This window comes from Fukomys damarensis, unplaced genomic scaffold (genome assembly GCF_012274545.1).
Source record: "Fukomys damarensis isolate Sample0158 unplaced genomic scaffold, DMR_v1.0_HiC HiC_scaffold_31, whole genome shotgun sequence".
NCBI classification, from domain to species: domain Eukaryota; kingdom Metazoa; phylum Chordata; class Mammalia; order Rodentia; family Bathyergidae; genus Fukomys; species Fukomys damarensis.
Window position 1 is genome coordinate 12074359 of NW_022900943.1, and position 15425 is coordinate 12089783.

The 15425-nt window shown below is 34.5% G+C and overlaps 1 protein-coding gene across 1 annotated transcript in view; it reads left to right on the forward strand.

Moving 5' to 3' along the window:
* The window catches only part of Kiaa2026 (KIAA2026 ortholog), an 84414-nt gene that overhangs the window by 473 nt on the left and 68516 nt on the right, over nucleotides 1-15425 (forward strand). The gene's annotated exons all lie outside the window — the stretch shown is intronic.

Below are 15425 nucleotides of genomic sequence, written 5' to 3' on the forward strand. Positions count from 1 at the left end.
GTAGGTTTGAGCGAGACGTTGAAAAAAGGTTTTTAGAAAAATAATTTTAGCTTGCTCAGGTAGGAAGTTGGTTTCAAACCATTAAAATACTTTTAAGTTGTATTATGCATTTTAGCCGCCGGAGATTTAGAGAATGTTAGTACTTAATGATACTGTGGCATACTCTTGGTCTTTTCTCTGTCTTCGAGGAAACAATTTTTGTAATAGAAATGTACCGATACACATTTTTAGTAAGTGTAGAATTTGTGTTGTATGGTTTCTGATGTGTTTTTTGTTTGTTGTGGTGCTGGTGTATTTAACCTAGGTCTTCGAGGGTGCTAGGAAGGCAGTCTAGCACTGAGCTACATTACCAGTCTTTAGACATTTGTTTTTATTCTATCAGAAATTAAAGGAATTCAGATAGTACTGTGCTCTTGATAAATGCTATCTGCATATCTAATTATTTTCCTAAAGAAAAATAACACAAGAGGATACTAAACTTATGTTGTAATCATTGTTTAGTTGAGATAAGCCAAATTAGGTTCTTCAGGAAAAGAAAATCATTCAAATAAAGTGAAATAGGCATTTGTTTACAAGCTGAGCGAACTTGACCAAGCCACTCAACCTTTTTTTGACCTCATTGTTTTCATCTGTAAAATAGGGATGTTAGTAGTACATATCCCATTGAGTTCCTGTGAGGATTAAATGATGTAAAATTTAAAAATGTAAAATCAACAGTGTTGATCACATAGACTTTATGATAATAGTACCCCTTATCTGAACCTGGGCATTGTATGTAAGCTTTTATGGAAGAACTCCATTAAAATTGTGTTAAGCTTTTGGTCTTTATGATTTTCTTTTCTTTCTTTTTTGGCGGGGAGGTACTAGGAATTGAGTTCAGGGAGTACTGAGCTATATCCCCAGCCCCTTTTATTTTTTAATTTTGAGACAGTGTCTCACAAATTCCTCAGGCTGGTCCAGAATTTACTATCATGAGTAGCTGGAATAACAGGCCTGTGCCACCATCACTATCTTTGATTTATAATTTTATTTTTAATATAATGTAATCTCTTTGTCAGATATGGCTTCCCATGTGCTATTTGCAAGACTATCAGTGACTTATTTCACAAAAAGTTTAACAGTGCCTAACTCATTAGGGGAACTCTCTTTAAGGAGCCTCTTGTTGAATCCTTTCATGAGATACATTACTGTATTTGTTAATAGAATAATCACATATTAAGTTTGTAAATTACCTGTAAGTATTTGTTGCCCTTATCTCAGTGCATGATGGCTATGATGCATAAAAAACAATCCATCTGTATATTATATTATTTATTTATTTATTTATTTATTTATTCTTTGTACCTAAGATCGAACTTGGGACCTTGTGCTTGCGAGGTAGGCGGCAGCACCACTGAGCTAAATCCCTGGCCCCATCCTTATATTATCTTTAAGTAATAAAATATACTTCAGATTGTTGTTACAGGATTTTAGACTTAGGAGGAACTTTAGAGTTTTTTTAATCCATTTGGCTTTACAGATGTGAAAACAGTGATTTAGAATGAGCTGCCTGAAAGTGCTAAGTACCATGTAGGTTTAACTGAACTATTGATGCTTTCAAAAACAATGTATGTATAATAAACTTTAGTCCTACAGAAGAACAGGAAAACTTTCTCTTTTACATAAAAGTAAATTTCTAAATGATCCGAATCATCATTCCTAGTGGTTAATGTTCCGAAACATTCTCATGTATCTTAGTGACTTTCTTGGTCATTGAGACACAAAACTGGCACCCACAGTTTAAAGGAGAGGTTATTTTAGTTAGTTTCAAGAGGTTTTAGGTCATAATCAGGTGGCTCCAAGGCAGGATCAAAATGTCATGGCTACCAGGAAGCAAAGAGCTCAAGAGAGGAGCCAGGAAGAGAGATTACCCTTTCAGGTCACACCCACCGTCACTGGCCTCTTAATAGCAAGTCAGCAATAAGGCCCCATAATCTTATCACGTCAGCTTCCAAAGACCTATCTATGTATGGACACTGGAGGCTTTTGGAGTATGTGTAGACCTAAATTGTAACACCATGTAATCTAGTAGTGTTTATACTTAGAAATTAAAACATAATGTTACATAGTTTATAAATGTCATAATTTTTTCTGTTTTTTTAGCCTAAGAAGGATAAAACTCTTGATTTTAGCAAATATGATTGTCTTAATTCTAAGTCTTTCATTTTTTACCTATATTTGATGTATGCCAATATTTTGAAAATAATAGTTTTGCTAAACTAACTTGACATATTAGGAAATCACTTTTTTCTATAAAATTAGCCTAAGATCTGAGTTATAACTAAAGTGCTTTGAGTGGGCACAGTTTTGAGAAAAGCATACGTTACAACCTTTGGAATATAATTTAGATGTATAGATGTTCCAGAACAATATTCTTATAATGAATATAGTTTTTAGGAAATAGATGATTCAGAGCCAGGTATAATGGCACCTACCTGTAGTCCCATCTCTCTGGGAGGCTGAGGCTGAAGGATCAGAAGTTTGAGCCCAACCCTGGCAGTAAAGCAACTTAGTCTTAGCTTTCCTGAGAATAGTGTCACAATAAATGTGAGTAGGGCTGGGGATTTATCTTAGTGATGCTGCCACCTGCCTTGCCAAGTGCAGGGTCCTGGGTTTCATCCCCAGTACCCCACACACACAACGTGAGTATACAGGTATCTCTTGTGTGCTGGCTTTATTTTCTTCTGGAGTGATATATATACAGAAGTGGTATAACTGGATCATAGTGGTTCATTTTTTATTTTTATTGTTGTTGTTTTGGTTCATTTGTTTTGAAAAATCTTCATACTATTTTCTATAGTGGGTGTGCTTATTTATTTAATTATTTGGCACTGGGGATTGAACTCGGTACCTTGTGCTTGTGAGGCGGGCGATGGCACCATTGAGCTAAATCTCTGGCCTGGTTGTGCTAATTTATATTCAGACTATTACACTATAACCAACTGAGAATTCCTTTTCCTCCACATCCTTACCAGCATTTGTTATTTTTTATTTTGTTAATGATAGCCATTCTGTTTTGTTGTTGTTGTTGTTTGTTTTTGAGACGGGATCTCACTATGTAGATGAGACTGCCCTGGAACTTATAGCCCAGGCTGGTCTCGAACTCCTAGCGATCCTCCTGCCTCAGCCTCCTGAGTGCTGGGATTACAGGTGTGTGCCACAACACCTGGCATGATGATAGCCATTCTGATTGGGTTGGGATGGAATCTCAGTAAAGTTTTTATTTGCATTTTCCTGATGTCAAAAGATGTTAAATACTTTTTTCATGTATTTATTGGCCTTTTGTACTTCTTTTGAGAAGTGTATGTTGAGATTATTGTCCCATTTAGTGATTGGTTTGTTGAGCTGATTCTTAACAGGAGTAAGAATTGCCACTGAATTTTTTAGGAGGGCTTGATAGGAATATTCCAGAATGCTGAATTACAATAAATGCAAGGCGTGAAACAGCATGTTTCTGAAAACTATAAATTAATTCTGTATATTTTCATATATGCTCTAGAGTCATGTCTGCACCCTACAGGGTGTGCAGGATGATTCGTTGGGATGAAAATATTAGAACTTTTGTGTATTCTATTATTTTATCCTTTTAAGATTTTGGGGGTGTAATGTTTATACTATCACTACATGTATAACATCTGTAAATTTATAAATATGTTATATAAATGTGTGAAAAAAATATATATAATGCAACCAAGTTGCTTTTTCAATTTCCAAAACTAAATGCTTGAATGAATTTCAGATTGCCCTAGAGTTGTGCATATTGCCTTTTTGGTATAGTGATGTCATATTTTCACAGGCCTAGTACATGTTTGAAAATTTTTAATATTAAAAATAGTTTCTGAGGGCCAGGGATTTAGCTCAGTGGTGCCAGTCCTGCCAGACAAACACAGCGTCGCAAGTTAGATTCCTGGTAGTGGCAAAAAAAAAAAGGTTTTGACCACCCATTCCTGTGTACACTATTTTCCTTATTAGATAACATATCTATTCTCCAGAAAGATGTTTTGGTTTTGTTTTCCTTTCCTGGGGATTGAACCCGGGGCTTTTACACTGACTTACATCCCCAGCTTTTTTTATTTTGAGACAGGGTCTTGTTAAGTCCAAAAGTTGCCCAGGCTAGGCTCGAACTTGCAGTCCTCCTGGCTCAGCCTCCCGGAGTGTTATGATTAGAAGCATGTGCTACCATGCCTGGTTAAGAAAGTTGTATTTTATAAAGGATTTCGCTCATCTATTCATCTGTTTGCAACTGAGAAATAGCAGTTAGCATTAGAAATAGGGAGAAATAGGGCCTGGGATTTAGCTCAATGGTGCTGAGCCTACTTCACAAGCACAAGGTCCTGAGTTCAAGCCCCAGTACTGGGAGGAAAAAAAAATAGGGAGAAAGTCGTGAGTGCAAAGGAATAGAAAATATTTAATAGGACGTTAGGCACGGAGATTTAGAAAATTTCAAATATTAATTAAAAAATTTGCCTCTTCCAAAACTGACTTTAAAAGAAAGACATTCTTGAAAGCTTTAAGAATATGGGCTTGCAGTCAAAAGATGGCTTTTTGTAGCTTCATGGGTTGGTGCAAAAGATTAGTGACTCTAATAGAGGTGCATTTTAGAGTTTATTTATTTATTTGTTTTTTGTCCCTTGGATTGAACTCAGGACCTTGTGCTTGCAAGGCTGGAGGTGGCACCACTGAGCTAAATTCCTGGCCCTAGAGGTGGATTTTAAATTTTGGACATTTGAGATAATATTTTGGTAAAAATAAATCTTGAGTGTCTTTGTCAAAATTATTTTCGATTTCTTAGCTGGGTGTGGTGGCGCATGCCTGTAATCCCAGCACTTGGGACGCTGAGGCAGGAAGATCGCTGTGAGTTCAAGACCAGCCTAGGCCACATAGTGAGTTCCAGTTCATTCTCAACACAAAAAAACAAAACCAAAAACAAACAAAAAAATTATTTTTGATTTCTTAATTGTTACTGTTAAAAATTGTTATGTATGGCTTAAAATTGTCTTAGCTGAAAGTTTCATAATTGCTTTTTAGTTGGCAGTTAGGGTGATAGGAAACAGAATATTTTTCTTGGGAATGAGAGTATAAAAGAATCCTTAAGAAGCTTCAAGAATTTAAAGATAGGGATGCCCAATACAAGTACTAAATCTTCTATGTATGTTAAATTTAAATATTTTTGTTAGTTTTCTTTTACTTAATTAAAATCAAAATCCAGAAGTTAATTGGGAATATTAGCAAGAGATTTCTCACAAGTAATCTAACCCCTCCATACCCCCAGTGTATTCTGTAATTCTATCTTTTACATAAATCTTTTTAAATTTTTGAGACTTTGGGAAATAGAATCTGGACATACCTCTTATTCAGAACCATAGAGCATTAGAGCTTGATATTCCATTAGTTCTACTTGTAATAACTATTCTTTTTTTAAAAAAATTATGTTACTTAGAGAAGGGCCTAGGGTGAAAGTAGATGAAAGGTCATTGATGAAAGTAGAGGAGTTTCAGGCTGGACATGTAGCTCCGTGGTGCCTCACCTGCTTGGCAAGCACAAGGTCCTGAGGTCAATCTCCAGTACCATAGTAAGAAAAGGAAAAAAAGAAAAAAGAAAAAAAGAAAGCAAGTAGACGAGTTCTATTAAGACATTTATGGAGCATTTGGTTTGTTTTGGAACTTGAGAGACAATCCGTGCCCCAGAAAGATTTATGTGCTGGTAGGAAAAAACACACATATGTGGTAAAAACCACAATACATTAAAGCTGTGATTCTCAAATTTGTTCTGTTGTCAAAACACAGATATCATTGTAGGATATGCACAACACCCTGAAAAGTTGATATATTTAGTTATTTCCCAGAATATTTTGCTAAAAACTTCAAAAATTTTAAAACAAATTATGGGAGGAAGCCTTTAGTTGAAGGTTTTGTTTTGTTTTTTCCCTACCTGTTGGGAAAACATAATCACTTTTGGATTTTTGTTTGTTTGTTTGTTTGTTTGTCTTTTGAGACCGGGTCTCACTATGTAGTTGAGACTGACCTGGAACTCACTATGTAGCCCAGGCCGGTCTTGAACTCACAGCAATGTTCCTGCCTCAGCCTCCCGAGTGCTGGGATTACAGGTATGCGCCACCATGCCCGGCTACTTTTGGATTTTTGATGGTAAACCTTAGTTCCCTTGTATTCCAAGGGAGCATACTTTGAGGACTTATGTGATGAGTGTGCCAAGGACTAACTTTCAGTGCTAAGGGGAGGACCTGAGACTAAACGTAGTTTATTAAATTATTCAGGGAATGTAGCTTGGTAGTATAGGTCTTGCTGAGAATTTTTTTTTTTGGTACCAGGGATCACACTTGGGATCTTGTGCTTATGAGGCAGGCAATGTAACCACTGACCTAAGTCCCTGGCCCCTTGCATAGATTTAATTCTAGATTTTTGAGCTAGATTTCTAAATTTGAGTATTGACAGGTGACATTGAGGAGCTCATTGAACAATTATTTGATTTATGCTGTTCTTGGTAGAATCTAAAGCCCTATGAATAACAGTGGTAAACATGATGTTGTCCCCTATTTTAAGGTGGTCAGAAACAGAAACACAATTAAAAAGATATGGATGAACATGAATACAGAGTATTCTAGGGGGATAGTCTATACCTGAGCGTTAGGGTATAGGATGAAGAAGACCTGTAATGGCAGAGACATCTAAAAAGATAGGCTAGGACTAATTCTGGAAATTTTGAATGCTGACTGTGAAGTTTAAAATCTAAGGAGTATGAATCTATCAGAAGTTTTGACTTGAGAGTGATGTGATGATGTTCTGAGTATTTTGAGGTTTGAAGGTAGAAATGAAAGGAGAATAAAAGAAGAAATTCCATTCAAAGATTAGTGAATTACTTCCATCTAGATATAATAAACAGAAAACAAAGTCAATAAGGATACAAAAGAGAATTTAATTCAGCACATACAAGTGGTAAGTGACAAAGTGCTAGATGGTAGGAGGTTCAAGATGTGATGTCTAAAAGAATTGACTCATTTGCTCCCAAATGATGGAGATTCTGAGGGAACACGACAGGAGGCCTTTATTTAAATATACCCAGCAGAGAGTTATTAGAAAAGTTCATGTGGAGCTCACCATTGTGATGAAGGCTAGAGATGTTCAAGGAAGGGTTAAACTGGAAGAATGGTGTTTGAAGAAATGAGAGTATACTAGGACAGAGTCTAGTAGCAATACAAGGGAACCAAAGACAGAACTTATGTGAGAATTGATTGTCTCTCCTGGAAAGAAAAAAGAAGGATCAGGATTAAAATGTATATTAAAGGCTGAACAGCTTGCTTGAGAAAAGATAACTGAAAAGAATTCATTCTGGCATAAGTAAAAAGACTTTATTTGAATTACTGTAAATTTATAGGTTGTTGTTTTAAAGAGGTTTTGTTCTACTTAAAACAACAATTTAAGAACAATTTAGAATTTATGTAATAAAAATAATTTAAATATTTTAAAATAATGTTTTACCTTGTAGTCTGTTTCTCATTGTATTAGTGTCTTTATATTTGTTTTTATTTCCCAGCAGAAAACTAGAGTAGGTGTTAGTAAATTAGAATTACCCAGAACAAATAATAGCCATTTTCATTTCCTAAGAACTTGCATAATATTACAAATTTTTAAAATTAATATTAAATTACCTTAGGTTTACTTTTTTTAATTGGGAAAGACTATAAACCCTAGTGGTAACATTATCACCAAAGTTTTTATTATTTTTCCTCCTGGGGCCTGTGACTGTTTCAGAATTAATCATGCTTTAAAAACGGTATTAAAGGTATATGCTTTGAAAAAAAAAAAAAAAGGAAAACCAACAAAATATTAATAGTGATTATTTCTAAGTAGAAAAGATACTGGACATTTTTCATTTTCTTTTAGTTTTTCTATACATAGCCTATATTTTCTATAGTAAGCATATTACTTTCATAGTAAAAGCTAATTTTTATTGCAAGGTACTTAATGTATATAATTTTGAATAAACTGTTGTCTTAGTCACTTTTCTTGTTGCTAGAATACAATACCTGACACCTGCAATTTAAAGAAGAAAAGGTTTATTTTGGCTCACAGTGTATAGAGGGTGTAGTTTATAGTCCGAGGGCTCGCTCCAAGGCAGGCAGCATGGCAGAGGGAAAAGGCAGAGGAAAAGCTGCTCACTGCATGGTGACATGGAAACAGAGAGTTCAAGGGAAGAGCCAGGAGAAGAGATAAACTTTCAGGCCACACTGCTAGTGAACCCCATCTCTTGGAACCAGGCCCTATCTCTTAACAAGTCAGCCCTAAGCCCTATAATCTAGTTACCTTCCAGGAGCCCCACAAATGAATGCATGACTCTCTTGAGGAACATCTAAATACAAGCTATAACAACTCAGTAGGTGTTTATGTATGACCAAGGGATTGAGAAAGTACACACATGTATAGTGTTGTAACTAGACAGTGAAACTGTGGTTTGTAATTTTTCCTTCCACTTTTAAAATTTTTGGTTTTTTTTCTGCAATGATTATATTACTGTTATTTTTTATAATTTCAGTCAAAATACAAAATCCACTGATTTTCTAGGTGTAAGTCTTAGAACTTGGAATAGCTAGTACTAAGAACTCACCCTAAATTTTAGTATTTAAAACTTTTAAGTACATCATCTGAAAGTACGTTCAGAAAAAAATATTTCTTCTGATAAAATCTTTTATGTTTTTAAATGTTAGTCTTTGAATTCATATTTGTTTATTTCTGTGTAGAAATCCAGCTAAAGATAAAAAAGTGAGAATCTTTTGGTATACTTTCTAAGTACTACTGTCGCTCTGCTGTAAGAGTTTTAAGTGTTCTATGTTGAAATCAGTGAAAAAAATATTGCCAAAATATAATGCAAAGTAAATTGTTATTAGTGAAGAAGTATTTTGGGGATCTTCTCTTTCAAAGTATAGCTCCCTCCCTTGGAAATATCTTTTGCTAAACATAAATTTACTTTCAGATAATACCATTTTGATTTGTAGTAATTGTAGCTTTGGTTTACAAAAGCTTTAAGGTTTGGCAGTTTTTTAAAAATTATAATCTCTGAGTTTAATCCCTGATATCCCCCAAAATTATAATCAACTAGCATACTACATTGGCTTTTATGGAAATTACACTCTCATCCTTTTGGACTCAGTATCAGAAAGAAAATCTCTTTCACACAGTGTACACTCATATAAAATAATTTTATTTCCAATGACGGTTCATATTTTTTAAAAAACTGCTTTTCAATGTCAGTGGTAGATTTCCTAATAAATATAAAGAATACCAAAAATTTGCTAAAGAAATAACTCCTAGTGAATTCGGGGCTTTTTGACATGTTTGTTAAAAAAATAAGAACATAGTTCACGTCATTTTGCAGGGAAGGAAGTAGATCATCCGAAAAACTTAATATACAGAAAATTGCTCCATGGAGTTATCAATATGCCTTGTTTCCATGTTGCCCACAAACATTTTTTGACATAATAAATGTTTTAATTGTAAGATAAAAATACTAGAAAATTATAAGTGAAATTGAAGACACACTATATTTACCTTGAATATTTAAGGGCAAGCAGGTTTAAATTTGATTTTTATTGCAGTTACATTCATTTCTTGGCTCCCTTACTTTCTTTTCTTTTTTTTAATTTAAAAATTTTATTTATTTCTAATTAACTTTATTGGTACATTTTAGGTGTACATTATGATCACATTCATCATTGGAAATTTGTACCTCGCTTTCTTTTCTGATGCTATCTTAAGTCTTTCCTAACCATTCTTTGTAAAGTAGTTTCTGTCTCCTTGGTCATTTTTATTTATTCCTCTAATCTGCTTTTTTTTTTTTTCCCCAGAGCTTTCATTGCAACCTCATATATACTGTCAATTAATATTATATATAATTTATATCTTTTCTCAATAGATATAAAATCTGTAAGAGCAGGAACTTTTTGGTTTGCTCCTGTTTAACTTCTGTAAATGTTGCCTGGAAATTAAACAGTAGGTGGTTATAAGTTCTAAAGGTCATCTTCAAAAGCTTTTTGAGGAATGTCCTTCAAAAGGTATTTCCTAGGTGTTAAAGAGAAAATAGCTGGGCTACAGTGTGGCTCAGGGAAGAGAGCACTTGTTTGGCATGTACAAGGCCCTGGGTTTGATCACCAGTGGGGGAGGTGGTAAGAGAAAGAGGAGGAGAAGGGAGTAAGGAGGGAGGCCTGTAATTTCAGTACTCCCTAAGAGGCTGAGGCAGAAGGATTACAAATATGAGTCCAGCTTGGGAAATTTAGCCAGACCCTGTCTCAAAAAATAAACTCCCTAATGTCTAATGAAATGTAAGTACTGGTGCTTCAGAATGTATTACCTCTGTTTCATGTTTGATTTAATGGCACAATTTAGCTTTTTTCCCACTGAAGTTTATGTTTAACACTCACTACTTTTTGTCAACCTTTGTTAGCATTGTATTTTGAATTATAGTTGTAATGGAAAGAAAGCAGAGAAATGAGAAGCATGTTCATGTACTCACGTAGAACAAAGTAACTGGTGAATGGTGAGAGATCATGTTGTAGGGGATGGAAATGGGAAGATACAATAAAAGTAGTTGCAAGTATGATGCAATTATTACTCTGAGAAAGCATGGAACCCTTGAAAGTCCTGAGTTTGGCATAGACTGTCACCTGAATCATCCATCCTCTAGTGTGGTTTTACTCTTTAAAAATATTTTGAACATAACAAAAACAGAATATTTGAATCTTCATGTGATCATAAATCAGATCTCAGAAATATTTATGGCCAATTCTGCTCCATCCACACCTTCTATATGTCTTGCCTGTTTTGTGTTATTTTGAAGCAAATCACAGATAGGAGATGATTATATAAGTAGTTTGTAACTTTCACATTAGCCTTTTTTTTTTGGTACCAGGCATAGATCAGGACCTCACACTTGCCAGGTGGGTACTGTGCTGCTGAGCTACATCTTGGCCTTGATTTTTGACTCTCAGAAATGAGCCCTCTTTATTTTAAATATGAAATATCATATTATACCAAAAATATTTTTCTTGATAGCAAATGTCTAGTCATTGTTCACATTTCCCATTGTTTCTAAATTATAGTTTTAAAATTGTGTATATAGTTTTAATAATACAAGTAATCCCTTGTGTCTTTTAGTCTCCCTTCTCACTTTTTGCAACAGTCATGAGGAAATGAGGTTGCTTGGAATTTCCTACAATCTTGAAGTTTGTTGGTAGCATTCTATTTCTTTGTCCTTTGTATTTCTTGTACATTAATTAGCTTCTAGAAGATCCACCAAATTTGGGATTACTTTTTTGGAGAGGGGTGCAAAAAAGTCTAATTCCTCCATCAGGTTCTAGTTTTATATTTTAAATCAATTATTAGCTTTAACGTGGTGACATAATGTATTTTTTTTTAAGAGTAGGAAAAAATTATTGAGGGAAAGAAAGCTTCTGTCTAAGAGAGGCAGAGGGAAACCAGAAAGTGGGTTGCCCACTCACCCCACTTCTCCAAGATGTTTTATACAGCAAAACCATGTGGGGGGGCAGGTGACATAATGTAATTTTGCTAAATTTGTTAAAATAAAAGGTATTGAATTAAGTAGCTTTGTAATAGGAGTTTTTCCATTAAGTTTATTGGTACTTTTTAGGTATATAGTACATTTATATTTATCATGGGGATCTTGTACCTTTACATGATGTATTTTGGTTCTTATTTTTCCCCATTCCCCTGCCCTCCTTCACCCCCTCCACCCTTCTCTATTTACAAACTTTGTTTCCATTTTTTCCTTTTCTCCTATTTTTTCTTTTTCCTAATTTCTTTTTCCCTACCCTTCCCACTTCCCCTACTCCTTTAGATCTTTTCTTCTTATTTCACATTATCAGTTATACAGTTTGAACCTTATTTACACTTCTAGTTTTTCACACCAGAAAAACTATTCGGTATTTACACATGTGTCCGATTTATTTCACTTAAGAGTCTGGCCTCAATGTGCATCCATTTAGTTATAAATGTCTCTCGTTTCTCTTTCAGTATGGCTGAGTAGTACTCCATTTTATAGAAAAACCACATTTTTATCCAGTCTCCAGTTGATGGGCAATTGGGCTGTCTCCAAGTTTTAGCTATTACAGACTGTGCTGCTATAAATGGGGGTATACATGTGTCACTATGATATGATTCTTTTAATTCTTTTGGAAAAATACCCAGCAGAGGAATAGCTGGGTCAAATTGCAACCTCTAATCCTAGTTGTTGGAGGAATCTCCATATGGATTTTCACAGTGGTTGCACCAGGCTGCACTCCCACCAATAATGGAGAAGGGTTCCTTTCTCCTCACAACCCCTCCATTTGTTATTGGTTAACCTCTTGAGAGTAGCCATTCTTTGTGGGATGAGGTGGAATCTCAGTGCTGTTTTCATCTGCATCTCTTGAATGACCAGTGATTGATATATTTGCTGTTCTTATTTGTTCTTCTGAGAATTGTTCATCTCAGGTGCCCATTTTTTTGTTTGTTGTTTTTTTTTTACTTTTTTTTCAGTTGCCCATTTTTGAAATGGGTCTTTATATTTGGGGGGTCTGATTTTTTTTTTAATTCTTTACATGTTCTAGATCGTAGAGCTTTGTCTGAGGAACAGCTGGTAAAAAATTTTTTACCCACATTATAGGTTGTCTTTTACCTCTGTTGGTGGTTTCTCTTGCAGTGAAGGAGTAAGATAAGATCCCAGTTATTGATTCTTTGCGCTAATTCCCATGCTACTGAGGATTTGTTCATAAAGTCTTGTCCTGTGCCAATGTTTTTGAGAGTTCTACCTATCTTCCAGCAAGTTTAGTGTTTCTGTTTTAATATTTAGATCTTTAATCCACTTCAGTTTTAGTTTAGAGCATGGTGAAAGATAAGGGTCTAGTTTTAATCTTTGGCAGGTTGAAATCCAGTTTTCCCAACACCATTTATTGAAGAGACTATCTTTCCTCAAGGAGAATGGTTGGCTCCTTTGTCAGAAATTTTAACAGTAAAAGTGTATTTGTTGAACTTACATGGCAAGTATTTTTTTTCATAGTTTTGTCCTCCAGTGAAATTTAGAACATGAAAATAATTCCCATGGCAGCTACTTGATCTGTAATCTCAGAAAAATGATTTTAAGTAAGAAGCCTATAAAAGCATTGATCTTAATAGTAAATCCTGGTACATATACTTAATACATAGCACCGAAAATTTAAAAAGAAGCTTTAGCTTCAAGACAGAGGGCCCGGGGCCTATTTCTAACCGCTTGTGTTCATTTAAACTTCTTTGTATGATCTTTTATTATATATTAGCTGTGAGTAGTTCTGTACAGAACCCACCAAAAAAAATGTATACACACTTCAGCAGTTTGTGGTACTAATAAATAAATGTCTGGAAGCTAATGACCATGACTTTGAGCACCTCTTGTAATTGCGGAGGCCAAAGGCAAATTGTAGTAATCTCATGCTGTCTCAATAAATTGAGTATTAAAATATTTATACAAGTTTTTCTTTTCCTGATGTATACTTTTTTGGGTTTACTCTCTATATACTACTGTATGTGTTTTTCATTTAATGTTGGGGAGTAATGAAATATCCCAGGTTACTTCTCATGACAGTGCTTTGCAGTTTATCAGACAAAATATTGTATTAATTGACCTCATAGCCTTTTGGTTGTTTTGTTTGTTTGTTTTGGGTACTGCAGATTGAACTCGGGACCTTGCTCTTTAGAGGCAGGCAGCAGAACCACTCAGCTAAATCCCAGGCCCCCTTTTGGTTCATTTTTAAAATTTTGTCTTTTTTATAGTCAGTATGAGCTTCAAGCCTTTATAAAGTTTAAATTTGTTAATCAGAGTTCTGTACCCACTCCTCTCAAATTCAAGGTGCAGAACTGTATGTGTGTACATTTGCACATATATGTGCACTTCTTAGTTTTTTAGCAGAGAGGTGCAAAACTTTACTATGGTGTCAGAAAACCAGTCAGAAAAAAGTTAAGAACCAGAGATAAAGACTATAGGATTAATAAATGCCCAATGACATATATTACTCCTCAACAACCTACGAATCACAGAAGAAATCAAAGAATAAATTTTAAAATTTCTGGAAGTTAATGACTGTACAACTCACTGAAATCTCTGGGACACTATGAAAGTATATCTAAGGGGAAAATTGATTGTAATCAATGTTCATATTAGGAAAGTAGAGCAAGTAAAATAAATAACCTTGAGAGAAATCTTAAGACACTTGAAAAAAAAGCAAACTAGCTCCAAACCAAAATTAAGGTGGGAAATTATAAAGATGAGAGCAGAAATCAATGAAATTGAGACTAAAAAAAAATTTTTTTAAATCAGTGAATTGAAGAGCTGGTTCTTTGAAAGAATAAATAAAATAGATAAGCCCTTACCCAGACTTGCCAAGAGAAAGAGAGAAAATACTCACATCAGTACAACTGGAAATGAAAAAGGTGAAATCATAACAAACTCTGTAGAAATCCAGAAGATAGTAACTACTTTGAAAAATTATATTCCAACAAATAAGCAAATTTTAAAAATATGAACAGATTTCTAGATACATACAAATTACCAAAACTAACTTCAAATGACATAAATATATTTAACAATTAAATAACAAGTGATGAAACTGACATAATAATAAAGAATCTACCAATTGAATTCACTGCTGAATTCTACGAAACCTTTGAGGGTGTTATATCACCAGGACTCCTGAAGCTTTTAAAAGGATGGAGTGCTCCCAAATTAATTTATGCAGGCCATTATCACTCTGATCCTAAAACTGGCCAAAGACCAAATAAAAAAGAGCTGCAAGATGACTGGTACAAATCCCCTATGATGAATGTTATCATTGTGTATATCTAAAATGTACTAATAAATGTTTTCCTAAAGAATGAAAGAGAAAAACTAATGAACATAGATGCAAAAATTCTGAACAAGATATTAGCAAATAGAATGCAGTACATCATCAAAAAGATCATATGTCGGGCTGGGGATTTAGCTTAGTGGTGCTGCTGCCTGCCTCACAAGCGCGAGGTCCTGAGTTTGATCCCCGGTATTAAAAAAAAAAAAAAAGAAAGATTATATGTCATGATCAAGGAGGTTTCTTCCCAGAGAACATAAATGGTTCAACATACATAAGACAATAAATTAATACTACATGTATAGAAGCAAAGTAAAAAAATATGATCATATCAATAGATACAGAAAAGGCTTTTGACAAAATTTAACCACCCCTTCACCATAAAAACCCTGAAGAAAACAAGTACAGAAGAACCATACCTGAATATGATAAAAGCTACATATGACAAACCAATAGCATAATAATAAATGGGGAAAAACTAAAAGTGTTCCCCCTAAAATCAGGA